We start from the raw sequence: 12,081 nt of genomic DNA, 5'->3' as shown, positions 1-12,081 counted from the left end.
CGATCCATCGAGTCTAATCGAGGAGAATTCTAAGGGAAAGCTGAGTTTATGCATGTATCTCCATGATAAATTGCCGATTTCTTCGTCTCATCGTAATCGTGAACGATATATCGACCGCAGTGAATGCACTCACGTCATTAGAGAGCTCTCGACTCGAGCCAATCTCGCGTCTTCCTCGAGAATGGGAATCAAACGGATATACGTGCAAAAGCAAAACGAGAATTAACAAATTCGACGAATCAACTTTCGGGGAATACTTGAGGTGGCGATTTATATCGCGAAACAGGTAGATATTTTCAGATTTATCACGAACCACTTCGTAACACGAACGGAAATTGATGCGAGTCGTTCCGATATTTTATCGCGACTGCCTTCGCTCCTGCTTGAAAGCGGGAATTTCATGTGGGCGCAACCGAGTGTAACGTTTCCAAATTTTAATATTTAACATCTCGGGAACGAGCAGATTGGGGGATCTGCATAGCCCAGCCGCGAGATAAAGAACGTAGAGCCCCGCGGGGTCCATTTTTAACACCTAACAGAAGTCGAGATGCCCAGTCGTGATTAGCCTTCTCCTTGGGACCGATGGGCCGAGGCATTATCCGGTGAGAAATTGGCGGCCGTTCGTTTCTTTGTTCCAAGCGATTTTTTATTGACTCAAATTCCGGAAAAAAAAGGAAGGAGAGGACAGTAGAAGGGTGGTTAGACATCGAGTATCGGAGACAAGATGATTTTAGGATCCCGCAGTGCTACGTGTGGGAGGTAACTAAGTAGATAAACGAGAGAGAAAAGAGTGAGGGATGGAAAAAGAGATCAGGAGAAAGAAAGATGAAATGTTAAGATGGAAAGGAAAGGCAGAATAAGCGCGGGGGCAGGAGTCCATCTGAGGGGAGCGTGGGGCCTGAGGGAGGAACGCGGGAAGGAGAGGAAGAAAAAAGGGCCAGGGAACAACTGGTCGCGGCCGAACGCCAGAGCTGTGCTCATTTTTTCTCGTGGCCGAACCCGAAAACCCTTTTATGCCCACCCAAGATTAATTATCCTCCATACTCGAAAAATGAAACTGACCGCGAACAAAGGAACGCCGCGCGCGCTACTCGGCGGTCCTCACGCGCGGTCAGCCTCTGTCCGATCACTGTTCATTCGCGCCTGATTCGACGAAGAGTGCAATGAGATAATTTTCCATACATGAGAAACATGGAGATATTTATAGTGAAAATTCAATAGGTCTAATAATTAAGATTTGAATCAACCTTTCGCATTGAATTAGTTAAACATGGCATTCTTTATTAATTATATTAGAAAATTAGGAATCAGTAAAATGAGTTAATTTAATTTTCACATATAATGTAGCTCAAAACGTAATGAACAAAAGATTATAGCTTAATAATTGATTTTGAGTTGTGATGTATCAAAGGGATAAAAGTTACACGCTCACAGAGAACCTTTAATACATCATAGCTCAAAAACTATTAATTGCTTGGTCTCTGATATCTTTTATTTATCGGGTTTCTCGCAGAACACAAATTAACAATAACATTATATCAATATTATAATTTCCCACTCAATAATATAAATGTAATATAACACATAGTGTACATAACAGAAAATTATAACATTGTGTAACATTACGTAACTATACGTAACTGTTTGTTAGTTTTGCAAATAATGTGATAAACAAAAGATGTCATAGACATAGTTTTCGTATATAATAAGTTACATTACATATAAAAACTAATTCATTTCACTGGGACGTAATTTTCCATTTAATAGTGTGAAGTCCTTTTAATAAATAACGAATGCAATCTACGCTGTAAAAAAACAAGATTGAAAAAAATTGACTGTAATAATATATATATATAATATAATTGTCTAATCGATATGCGCAGACGTGCGCTTTGTCGCGCACATTTTCGAACGGTCAGTAGAAAATTATCATGACAATAAAAAGAAAATGATACTCCAGCACATTCCGCAATTTTCTATAATGGAGCGAGCTCGAAACTCCGCGCATCGACAAGGGAACGAGAGGTTGGGGCTCAAGAGGGGAAGTGAAGGGGGAGCGGAGCAGAATCTCGTTAGACTGAAAAAATTCCACGGCACAGATTTGAATATCGCATAATGTCGAATTAATGCCGGAAATTCGACTCGATGGGGCCCCTCCCGACGCGCGGTAATGGGGCCCTCTGAAATTTTGTAGCGACCCCCATAAAGCGATTTCGCGTATGGAAAACGTGTCGAGGCAATGAGCCCTTCTCCCCACCATTGCCAACCGTCTGTGCTGCCAGCGGGGCCTTACGATGTAGAAACCCTAATAATTCCCTGACAGTGGCCTTTAGTCTCGCCGTTTTTGCTCGTGCTCCGAGTTTACGATTTTCTCTCTCGTTTGGACGGATGAGACGAGAAGGAAATACCTTCTCTGATTGTCCAACACATATGCAAATCAGCCGGAATTAATCGCTGTAGCTTGATGGTATCGTGATGCATTACTGTTTTGCTGCTTGATTACGTGCATCTTTAAGAGAGACAAAAAAGAATAACGGATTTCATTTTCGTCATATTAACTTCAATATTTCTCGACGCTGTACTTCAAAAATGTTAGGAGAACATAAGATAAATAAAAATATAAAGAATAATTTCACTTATATTATATGAAAACAATTTCTCATTTTTATTCGCATTTACAGATCGATGAGTTTGTCCCTTTCTGTCTTTTTCTAGAGCAACCGGGAGCCACAGCGGGGAGAAAGGAGTAGGTACTCCACGCGTTCCTCTTATTTTATCCGAGGTCGGGTCCCATCGCGCGTCCTTTCTTTTTGCTTGACATAATTTAAAATTTATGAGTTCGAGAATCGGTTATGTGCTGCCATTCTCTCCTTCTCTTTCTCTCTCTTGTTCTTCATAAATTCCATCTTCATCGCCTTCTCGATCGCGAAACCTCGTTTTCTGACTGATGCCGTGGAGCCTCGTTCCGCAGCAGAATTTAAATATTAAGATTAGATGATCATAACGCCTTCTGCAAACTATTTTCTCGTCTCTCTATATTACGCACATTAGAAAATTCCCCACGAGAGATGTTTTTATAAAGTACACAAATTTAAAAATGTTCCGTTGACATTCTTCATTTCGCTGTATTTACACATAGGAAGATTCTTGTTGAATATAAAGATCGTAACGTTCTTCCTTGTCATCAATGTAAAGTAGGACACGTCGCATGTAATTGGCGCTACGTCCGTCATATTTAACCGGCGTGTCTTTAATGGTTTCCGACCTTTCGCGACTCGCGCGTCTAGATCCTTTCTGATATATTTAACGAGGGAATGTAATAATCCCGCGCGAAAAATCTACAATATTTGAAAATTAATTTTATTTATTTAATTAAGAAAGAAGAGAAGCTAAACAAAAGATGATAGAAAGAGAGAGAGAATGGAAGAGAAAGAGGAGAGAGAAAACGTCACGAATTGAGACAAGTCCCCTCAAGCGCTTAAATAGTAATACAAAATTTGAGAGAGAGAGAGAGAGAGAGAGAGAGAGAGAGAAAGAGAGAGAGGAAGAAGTAGAAGTTCATTAAGATCGCCAATGCCACAGGCACTGTATTAGGTTGGACAAACTGGTTTTCGCGGATGTTTTCTCTCGCCTGCATCATCCAACGCAACGGGCTCGGATAAAAGGCTCCTGAGATTCGGCATGGCCCTTAACCCTTTATTTGGCAAAGTCGCCCTGGAGCAATGCGATTTCTCTCTAAATCTTTCGTAAGAGTCGGCAATATTTCGCTCGCTACATATACGTGTTTATTTGTGCCCATTGTGAAAAAAATTCTTTTATATTTCACCTTGTTTTATTATTAATTACGTATTATAAAAAGAATATAAAAAGTTGAAATCTATACTATTTTATTTTAGATTTAAAGAGATTTAAGCAATGAAAAAATATCCAAATTGAAATAGATAGAAACAGTCGATAATGAGGCTATTAAAAGAATAATCATGTTAAACGGGAAGGCATTGATTTAAATATAAACGATCTCCAACTCGTTCACCGCAGCGATCGATTCTAAAGTCGACTTGTAGGCCGTTAATTTGGCAATTGGCTGTAAATACTTGGCAGAGAAACGACGAACTTTTGCACGACTGCCAAACAAATATCGGTGATGAGCGAATTGATTGACGGAGAAACAAACGAAAAGCTGAAAGAAGAAAAAAAGATACGTTGTCGAGAATGCATGTTGGAATAAATGTGAAATGCTGATAGCATTTCTTTCTTGGACTGTACCAGCCATGTGTTTTCGGGTATCCGTACTCCCATGAGATAATCTGCTCTTATTTTCTCGTTTGTTCGTCACAGTCTTTTCACGAGCAGAACTCTTCTCAAGATCAAGCTCTGAAATCAAAAAAATATCCAACGCAAAGGATGCGAAGGGTTATCATCGACGCCCTCTCATGTCCTCGAGCATTCCCGTCACGAATTTCTTACAGACAAATGTACTTTACCTCCGCTTTCTTTCATCTTCTTTCACGATTCGTCCAATTTGGATTATTGCGTGGATAATTAAGATCAAATTGAACTCGTGTAATTGCAAATATACTTAATACTTACAGTCAGAGATAATTAATAAGCATTTTTAAATGTGACAAATAAAACCGATTTGATAGTTCGTGAAATCAAGAAACGAAGAGGGCAACGTCACGTTGATCATGAAAAGGAAGAAGACGACGGCCACGACGAGGACGATGACGACGACAACAGCAACAACGAAGGAGATCCTCCTCGGCTAGGAATGCCTCCTGATGGATTGGTCATCCGTGATTAATTTGACAAGCTGACTTTCTGGTTTTCGGAGACTGACAAGGGGCCCACGAGATCTCAGCGCCCGTGAAGCCTAATGGGCCTTCTCAGCCACGATGCAGCCTTCTCTTTCTCTCTCCTTCTCTTTTTCTTTCTCTGGCTTTCCCTATCTTAACGCACGCATCGACGAAACTGAGAGATGGGAGTGTTTGAAAAATTAATCAAGCTCACGGAGTCTCCGTGGAAATACTAATGAAAGGTCGCCCTTTTCATTCGATTATTGACACCGTGAGCGAGGAGAGCAAAGAAGTGCCGCGAATAAGGGAGCAAAACAAGAATTCTCTTTTAGTCATCTTTGAAATAATAATTTTGACATACAATCGATAAGTTCGGAAAAATTTAAAGAAAAAATGAATCGCGTGCATATAATATTAAAATAAATGACTATATAATTTGAGTCTCAAAAATTAAAATGCCAAATATGTTCTTTAAAATTAAAATATGTAAATTTTTTAACGATGACTAATCACATTAATCCTCCCAAGCTGACATCAAAATCTAACACAGTTATTGACGCTAAGTCTGCGAGACCCATTTAATTTATGTTGACTAAAAGGCACTAATTAATTTCAAAGAAAATGACATAACTCGTATAAAAAACATGTGTATACGTGAATACAAAGTTTTAATAACAATTTAAATTTGCATATGAAACATAAAGAATATAATTGAATGGAATTAACAGACCCACATCAGTTCCAGGATCAATTTTTTAAATAAAGATGCTTAAATTGAATAAAAATACTAAAAATCGCGGACTTATAAGAGGAAAGCAGATTTTCATAAATACGGAATTTCTCTGAAGTTCGAGTATAACGGAGGCTAATCCTGGGTATATGCGCGCGCGAAACCGGTACTCGTAAAAATAAAATTATCGAGGATGCGATGAGACGACAAAGTATCCGCTGGATCCCAATCTATTGATTCGACGAGAACTACTTGTCGCCGCGTTGCGTCGGCAAGGATGGCACAAAGAGATGGCCGTAAAAGTCGCACCTCGGTATGGCGTGAGTAGATGCACAGAGAAATAAAGTAATAAAGCGATCGCTGCACTTACACCGCGAGATTCTTCGCGCCGGGTCATACTGTACTCGAGGAAAGCAACATTTCGAAAAAGAGGACGTAACTAAAAGCATTTAGTGCTATTTATGCTAAAAATGTCGCGAAAATTTTATCGAGAAGCACAATTTTCAATTACCTGCACGAAAACAATAAATCGTAATAAAATTAACAAGATAAACTTAAGTAAATTTTGTTGAAAGTAATAGAATTTTTGGTTATTATAATTAAAAAATTTGATATTTCAATCAAAGTTATATTATTACCAAAATTCATCAACCAAATGTGTCTGATTCAAATAATTAGAATATATGCCAAGTTTGTCTAAATTATTTTAATTAAAATTATGGATCGTTCATATTTCATTAAATAAATCTATAATAATTATTATAAGACATATTTTAGACTAATTCAACCAATTTTTTTCAATGTGTGATAAATATTACAATTTATTAAATATCATTAATTATAATACAGGTTATTTGGAGCACATATATTTAATATTTTCCGTCATATTCATATTCTGTCTTTTAATTCTCTCTTTTAATTTAAAATTAAATTAAAATGTAAAATTTAATAGGCTACATATATATATATATATATATATATATATATATATATATATATATACTATACATTTTTGTTCATTTTTCTTTTTGCTAGTTTAAATATCTATCTATAAATAGTATATCATTTTACAATTCCACGCATATTTATATTTGGAAGAGTGAAACGTTAGATAATTTATTTATTAAAAAATTTATTTATTAAAGACCTCCGGTAAGAAAATGATAATTAAGATACCGTTGAAAAGCGTAATGTTGTACGGTATTTGTCGTCGGTTTGTTCGGAGTGTCTATAAGAAAGAAAGAGGAACGCACTCGAGATAGTTACGCGTTAAACAGCAATGGCACAAGAAGAAGAAGCGAGTTCCGGGTTGACAGTCGTTGGACGAGGACGAGAAACACGGGAAACGGCAAGAGATCGACGTAGAGCTGGAATTAAACAAATAATCTTCGGCGAGCGGGGAATCCGTTAAGGCACGAAAGTACGGTCGGTAAAAGGAACCTATTGAATTCTAAATTTAAACGAATGTCCAAGTGTCAGCGAACTGACGGACAAAATAAACAAGATGCCGCAAGGAGTAGAGGAAAAAGAATAAGCAAGAGAACGCTCGCGGAGAATGAACGAGAATGGGAAAGAATTTTACAGAAGATGTATAATATCCTAATCTGACTTTTCCGTTTGATCTTGGTGTTAGTTTTACCAAAGAATAAAATCGTAAATTCATCACGTTTTCAATTAAAATATTTCTCTTAAAAATTAAATAATACTTCTATTAGTGTAGATTAATGAAACCTCGGTTTGAATCTCGGTTTCATTTATTCTTTTTCCTTTTCTAATTCTTAGAACTAGAAAAAGATAAAAAATAAATTAAATCAAGGTTAAATAAAAATGTTAATTTACATTAATAGAAAAGAACATTCATTTTTTTTTAATCTGGATTATGCTAAATCGTTTTTTGTAAGTAAAGTCACATCGTGAACAATTTTGTTTCCAATAAAAATCAAGTGAAAAAAGAAAATATAAGCAATGATAAGTGAGAAATAAGACCATCATATGAATAAATCAACTAAGTAAGAATAAGAATCAATTATGATTAAAGTTAAGTGTTGGAATAATAATTCTATTTATAATTTAAATATAAGAGGAAAATATAAGTTTAATATTTGCAATTTAATATTTTTAAAAGTATTTTGTAAAATTTTATAAATAAGAAGTGAACGAATTATTGATTTATTATTTAAATTATATTTCCTTTTTCACTTTTATTATTATTGTCATAAAACAGGATTAATGTAAAATATTATGGGATAAATAGACAGTAAATATAAAATTTTCATGAATCAAAGTCCAGAAATTTATTTTAATGGATCCTCGAAATATTAATTAAAACCTAAATTTTTGTTCTTGTATATATACGTTCGGAAAGAAATTATATTTATATAATGAACAATTTGAAGAACATGAAGCATGAATAATTTTTTACATTTAATTTTCTCTAGACATGTTTTATTTTTATAAAAAAAAATCTCTTCAATTTTTAATCAATTTTTTATTTTATTTTTATAATTTTTTGAAATACTTTTTATTTTTTGAATACAGACTGTTTTAAACTACAAAAATTATAAAAATATTATTACAAAAATATCCTGTATCACAATAACACTTTGTCGGCAACGATCCGAGATGATTTCGCAAAAACATCCAGCCTCGCGGATAATAACTACTCATAATCGGCGGTTTAACTTGATTACCGTTCTATGCTTCCCTACTCGTCGATGCCATCATGTTAAAGTTCATCGATACGTCAATTTATAATCACGGAGAAAAATTCTGAATCTTCGCAAATAATCGACTCATGACGCAGACAAGCTCGTTAACGATTCCAATTGCGATGATGCGATCGTTGAAAAAAAAAGAGACAGAAGTTCGAGAGATACATAGAATCGTCGCAAACGCAGGCTACTGCAAGGACTGTACCGCGTCCAACATCAATAGAACGTCCCGCTCTTGCCACCGCTGTCTGACTCAGAATTTAATTGGAGAACAAAAAAGCTGAGGAGATCCAATTGACCCGGAAGCAGACATCAACGTCATACGGACTACGACAAGATAGTTGTATAAATGATATTAGAAAAATTCGAGTTTTTTAGGAAATTAATCATAGGAAAGAAGAAATTCAAATAACCGTCGATTTGCTCGTTTTGTTATGTAAATAACATCGGCATTCCAACTCTCACAGAACGTTAATCTAGCTTTACTCTTTGACGTCGCGAAAAAATTTCAATCGAGGAAAATACCGGCTATGAAATATATCCGGAGGATGAACGAGAAGAGTATGAAAAAAAAAGGAAAACGAAAAAAGAGAAAAGGATGCGATCAAAAGGGAGAGAGGTATTGACGACGGATATGATGATGATGAAAAACAAGGCACTTTCAAGGATCGATAGAGAAAACGCGACTCGTTGCGAAGCCGCGTAAAAGAGGAAAAGATAAAGAGAGGTGGAGGATGAGAATAGGGCCCCGCGGGGTTTCAAAGGGGAGGGGAAAGGGGGGGCTCATCGCCGTGACAGCACGTGTGTAGCAGAAGCGAACTCGGGGCCCCAGTTCGGTCCGTGGCTCGTAAAGCCTTTCATAAAAGCTTTCATAAAACGTTTCACGATCTCGTCGCACCGAGAGAATTCAGCGACGATCAACGTCTCGCAAGATTCGTCGATCTTTCTCTGTACTTTCTTCTTCTTCTTCCTCCTGCTTAGCAGAAAATATTGTCCGCCAAATGCGAGATATACATTTCGCGCATTATCGTGAATATCTGATAAAACAGGAAATTGTGAAAAACATTGCGTAGCATAAATCATTTAGAAAGCCTAAGAATAAGAATAAAAGTCTAAGATAACAGCTAACGTAACCTGTTTTTCTGGTACTATTTTTCTTTTCTTACTCTTTTCCCGTTTTCTACTTGCATAAATTTCATCGAAATACATCACAAATTCTCGATTCAACGACTGGATTCAACCACCAGAGATCCTTAATGCCTCTCGTCAACCAAAAAGGGGACTCTTTGTTCGTATTCAAGGAGGAAGCTCCGATTTCGATCTCGCAACGATTCGTCCTCGGGGACCATCATACCTAACTCATATATACGTACCAGAGCGAGATACATAAAAGCTCGTAACCAGGTTGATCCAGATCCCCCCGCCGCTTCCCTCTCTTTAATATCATCGATTCGCTGTTCCATTCCTACCAACGTCTCGAATTAAACCTGGCTAGTAGATACGATAAATTCGTTGAATAGCAGTCGAGTTAGCTGGCTTTTTGAATCCGGTGTTTCTTAACGAAGGGTTTGCAGCGGCCGAACCTTCTTCTCAGACTAGAAGAAGGTTTGCTTTTCGAATCTTTTCGTCAAGAATTCTTTTTTTGAAGAGATTTGTAACGTGCGAGATTTAGAAACAACTGGACAGTTTCGGACTCCAGAATTCTTTTTCTTTTTTCTTAGGACACGTGTGTGTCTTTTCAAGTAGATAATCATCCGATATAACGTCAATTACTTTTTAAACCTCGCTAAATTGAACGATTATCTATACGTGAAGAGAAAGAGATGGTCCCATCGATCGGTTGGTCCAAGCCGATTTCGAACATGGAACGGATTTTCTCGCCCGACGGGTGGGATTCGATGATCATTCTTCCGACTCAGCGCTGTGGACGGATATCGTTAAAAAACGTAATCGAGCCGGGGAGGAATCGTGTGCTATCAGTTAATGAATCTGGCCCCGTGCGACGGAACGACGCCCGGGGGTCCCGGGGAGGAGACCCTGTCTCGAGAGTCTCCGCGGGCCCTGACAATGGCGAGGCGTCCAATGAATTTCGAAAAGGACAAAAATAAAAAATGATCCTGCGTGCTCGCGCTCACGCTCGCGAGAGAGGAAGTGGACGGAGAAAGAGGAAAGGAGTCCTCCCTTCTCCCTCCTTCTATCTGGTCCTTCCAGCGTCTGCTGCGTGCCTGCCCGTTGTCCGTCCGACTGTCCGTCTTCTCTTTTCATCCTTACTACCTTTTATCCGGGTGGAATGATTAATGGGTTCACGGAGGCATCGCGGTATCCTCCCTCTTCACCTCTCATCGGACCCCACCCTTTGATCCTACTGAAGTATCCCATCTCTCTCTTCCACTCGGCGCACATAGGTGAGTTTTCTGCTTTTCTTCGCGCCAGATTATTGCTCCCCCGTTCGCTCAGTATGGCAATTGTACGACACTGATACACACCTTTTCTGTGCCCTCGTTGTGTCACATTAATATCGCGACGCCATGAAATGGAGCGATTAACCGAATGGAGAGTCTGACAGAGAATTAATATTTGATAGATCCAACAGTATCATAACAAAAGTTTGAAAACATAGGATATAAGTTATGCACAGAAAGAATGATTTTAATAAAGTATCTAAAAATTTAGATAGATACAAATCTGAAAATTTCGTTGGATCATCAAAATAATTACGTAGGAAATTCTCCTTACAAAAATTTAATACTGGAAGGAAGTGATTAATTATTTATATTTTTGAGTATTAAAAAGATTTTTGCTCAGTGTTTTTAATATTTAAAATAAATATTTCCAGTATTAAGTTAGGTTTCTGTAAGGATCAAGCGTGACGAACAATCCTACAAAAAGTTTAGGATATTCTAATAACTAGCTATAACTAGATTAATCTAGAAATTTAGATCTGTATAAGTTTTTAAATACGTCAGCAAAATTGTTCTTTCCGAATGAGGATAACTCGACTTTAAGTAACACGAAGAAAAGAGAAGCGATGTGATCTATATAATCATGTCATGTGTTCTTAATATACTCTTATAGAGTATTTTATTTCATCAGAACAAACGCGATATGACATGCAGCGTACTCTTAGAGAAACAAATACGCAACATATTTGTTTGTCAGATCAAGACGAGGTTCAAATGAGATTCTTCTAAGAACCGTCCTTCCCTTTTTTTGTCTAATGCGTCACTACTAAGATGATACTTAAAGATCTTTTACATGATAAATTACACAAATTTTTTTTGTATCAATCGCGACGATACGTCGTAAAATATCATGGTTTTTGTTCCTCGTCACCTGCATGTAGGTGGCGATCAGTTGGAGGACGCGATAGTGAGAAACGAATGGAAACTCTTCACTTCGGCCTTTGTTCGTAAACATAAGATTGTAACAAATTTTACATTATTTCCATAATATTATTTCAAGTTTGTTTGGAAATGTTTATGTAGTATTACGGATTATTCTTATTAAGAATCATATATTCATACATTGTTACAGCTATCGTCAAAAAAATCACTGAATCAAAATGAATAAATTAATTAATTGTGGTTCTATTAACATTCTATTGTATATGTCAGCATTCCATTCTTCATTTATATTATAATCAAAGTTCTGGGATATCGAAAACTATTTCGTCAAGCAAATAATGTATGTGTTGTGTGTTGTGTGTTGTGTGTTTGTGTTTGTGTTTATGTGTGTGTTTGTGTGTGTGTGTGTGTGTGTGTGTGTGTGTGTGTGTGTGTGTGTGTGTGTGTGCGCGTGTGTGTGTGCGCGTGTGTGTGTGTGCGTGTGTGTGTGTGTGTGTGTG

General features: G+C 37.1%; 1 protein-coding gene across 1 annotated transcript in view; it reads right to left on the bottom strand.

Annotated features, from left to right (window-relative positions):
• The window catches only part of LOC105623820 (zinc finger protein castor homolog 1-like), a 55,822-nt gene that overhangs the window by 39,547 nt on the left and 4,194 nt on the right, over positions 1–12,081 (bottom strand). The window lies entirely within an intron of this gene.

Source organism: Atta cephalotes (genome assembly GCF_000143395.1).
Source record: "Atta cephalotes unplaced genomic scaffold scaffold00065, whole genome shotgun sequence".
NCBI classification, from domain to species: Eukaryota; Metazoa; Arthropoda; class Insecta; order Hymenoptera; family Formicidae; genus Atta; species Atta cephalotes.
This window is presented reverse-complemented; position numbering and strand designations above follow the sequence as displayed.